The sequence below is a fragment of the Corapipo altera genome, unplaced genomic scaffold (assembly GCF_003945725.1).
Source record: "Corapipo altera isolate COAL_440 unplaced genomic scaffold, ASM394572v1 0, whole genome shotgun sequence".
Lineage (NCBI taxonomy): Eukaryota > Metazoa > Chordata > Aves > Passeriformes > Pipridae > Corapipo > Corapipo altera.
In genome coordinates this window covers 29,126,290-29,129,755 of record NW_020884872.1, presented here as the reverse complement: position 1 = coordinate 29,129,755, position 3,466 = coordinate 29,126,290, and positions in this window count along the sequence as shown.

Genomic DNA, 3,466 nt, shown 5'->3' with positions numbered 1-3,466 from the left:
GGAATTAAGAATGCTGATCTGCACAGCTCACGGAACGTAGTTCCGTCATTGCTTTTCTTGTTAAGCGTCATAGCTTTGCCTATTACTCGACTTTCACCTGCAGAGTGTGATGTCTGATTCTCGAAGCAGACGCTCCGCTCAGGTGCCACCGGTGGGAAGCGGAGCCACCCACCCCAGCCAGAATCTGCCGCGACCCGCCGCAGAGGTGTCCCTGTCTTTGCTTTATTCCCAGTAGCCACCTTGAAGACCAACTTTGCGAAGCGGATGGTGAGGAGTGGGCAGGAAGGCCCCTTCCCTCTCCCCGCAAAGGCAGCCCCACCTCCAGCTGGCTGCCCCACGACTCCCGGTCCCGCTGGCCGTGCCCGCCACTGCCCGGCGGCTGGAGGAGCCGCGCCCGGGGCCACAGGGCTCGGGGAAGGGGCCAGCGGGGCCCGGGGGTCCGGGCCGGGGGGCTGCGGGGCAGGGTGGCGGTGCCTTTTCTCCCCGGCGGCTTGGAGAGGTGGGCTGGGGCTTTCAGAGGGGCTGACAGATCTGAAGTTTTGGAGGCTGAATGAAAGAAACACTCAGCTAACAAAACAGTGCGCCACAGAAGAAGTTTCATCTGGTCTGGCCAAATCCCTCCTTTCTTTCCGTCTTTTCTCTCTTAATAACAGCTGCCCTCTCATTCCCTGTTACTCCGCTGTGAAGAACAAAACCTCCCTCTGACTATCTGTTTTTCTTTTCTTCCCCAGAGTAGGTCTCATTACTGGTGATTAGCAGATGATTAAAACCAATTCAGCTTCCCCCAGTAGATATTTTCTCCCTGTTTGTGACTAACGCGTCAGTCTTCAATGAACGTGCTCCTAAGCTTATTAACAGGCTCAGAGGATTAGCTGCCACCGAGCGCCGCCGCGCCGATATTGTGATGCAGCGAGTGACATGGAACCATTTGCTGAGCACAGGCAGGGCCGCTGGGACCAAATATCTAAATCACAATTTTAGTTTTCGTGTAGGGGGGAGGGGGAGGAAATCCTAACAATAATTACAAAAATCAAACGTTTGGCCAAGTCTGAAAATAGCCTTAAACTTAAGGTCAGGAGGACTGCCATTCAGGGATGACAACTCCTTGCTCCCCAAAAAATAACCCCCCAAGCCCATCCCAACTAAAAAATATAGGCGGTTCCCTCCCAAGGAGATTAGCTGATTTGAAGTCCAGAAGGGACTGTTTTGTTGAGCCACCACTGCAAAACATACAGACCCGTCTCGAGGTTGATGTGCAAAGGCGTAGGTGTGTATCACATCTCTCTATCTGCTCCCCCTATATTATTATGTAAAACCCCAGACTGTAGCACTCTCAAATCGGAGATTAGAGCAGGATGCAAAATTAGAAGCTTCACTTTATCCCACCCATCTCTTTAAAAACGATCAAGCTTAAATAAAATTTAATAGCTAATAATAAAGGAAAAGAGGTTGAAATTATCTGCAGGTTTGAATTATGCAGTAAATTTTCCCAGAGAAAAAGAAGAAACATCGTGAAACAAGTTAAAATAGGTCATGAAAAATATTTTCAAATTATATACTTCCTCTCTATTATTTTATACTTTCTGTTTGTTCTAGTTTTTTAAGGATTCTGGTATTGAATTTGTGGCCAGATTTGATTCTCTGCATTACAGTCAGTAAACAGACATCATTGTGAGTAGCCCAGATAAACAAACTGATTTGTACTCACGCTCCTTTTAAGGTGACTCGGAGCTCCTAAATGACTAGAAAATCTGGCCATTGGAGTTGTAGAAGAACACAGTTTTTCATTTGAGGGAAGTATCCTGATGCAAAACACCCCTTTCCTTTTGGAATAGAACATGAGAACAAACGTTTTTCTATGAATTTCCCATAAGGTGAAATTATAGAAAATTGCTGATTTCTAGTCAGATGAAATATTTTATTTGGCATGATTCGTAAAATATATTTTGCTTCAAGTTTTCTTTGTTCATTCTTGCAATAGTTGGTAATCTTTATTTGTATATTATACAAACAGAAAACTAAAAATTTTTTTTAGTCAAATTTATCAACTCCTTAAAATCCTGACACTAAGCACTATTTAGAAAGACACTTTTAGAATTCTGGAAAGTGTTTCACATCACAAAATCTGTACTTTTTGCACTGAGGATTTGTTTCAGGGGAAGATTTCAGAGTGGCAAACTCTGGTGACTAAACAAAGAGTTAGAACCATAACTTTGGGCATCATGCTTTGAAAAGAAAGCAAAAAACCCCAACCCAACTTTACAAAGTTTACCTTAAAAAATCCTTACAAGGTTTTTTTTTCTCAGTCCGTTTTTAAAAGCTTTAAAATAAAAGACTTTCCGAAATAATTCCTTTTTCACATCTTCAAATTTCTTCCATTTATATTTTTCATTGTCCCTTTCCAGTGCTGCTTAACTCTGAGTGTACTGAAGCTTGAAATGTAGCTTCCGATTTATAATAGCAACAGGGCATGCAGCAAATGTCAACAAATCCCCCGTCACCCAGGCAAGGAGGAAATGTGAGAGGTAAGGCAGAATAGCCCTTCCTTACTGCATAACACACACACACACACAAAACCCCTCAGTGAAAAATAAAGAACTAAGGTCTTGTTCATGAGAAGCTATATGACTCCATTAATATCAAACCAAAATCGTGACAGGAGGGTGACTTGCATTGAAAATTGCCAGTTATACATTCAATGCGGGTATAGACCTACACAATTGATATGTACTTAATTTTAAAATGAAACTCCTCCACCATCTATCTCCCTTTTCGCAAAATTAAAGGAATTACAACACACTAGACTGACCATATTCTGAAAAAAAAGCACTCCATTAAACCCACATCACTGACCTTAAGTGACCTCAATAAATAAGTAACTGCTGAAGGCTCAACTCCCTTGTGAAACAATAGACCCAAACTTCAGTGGAGCGCATGCAAGAAAATGTCACAGGAGGGTAGCACAGGATTTCAGAGCAGAAAGAAAGTTTGAGGAATAAAAAGTACACGCTGCCAAGTTACTGAGGTAACCTTTTAGCAAAGAAAATTCTGCATTTGTCTTCACTTTTAGAGCGGCAGGTACACCCCCTTCTTGCCATTCTGTTAATAGAAATGGGGAGATGTGGATGTGGTAGAAATACATTGTATTCTTTGCCAGTCACTCTTTTTCCTTGTCTCTAAGATGTCATTTTATAGATTTATTCACTGGCCAATAATAAATCATGCAAAACATAGCAGACCACTGGTTCTTTGTGAATTTTCTGTCAGTGGTTTTTATTCTTTCTAATGTGATCAGTCACCTGAGTCACATTACAGGCTTATTTCTGGCTCTAGCTTGGAACAGAGTATACCTGTAAGACAAGAGGGAAAGCTGCCTTTGATTGTGTCAAAAGGTCTATGAAATTAGGAGCTGATATACTGGCTCATAAAAGAAATTTAAGAATATTTTAAATCTTTTCCTTTGGAC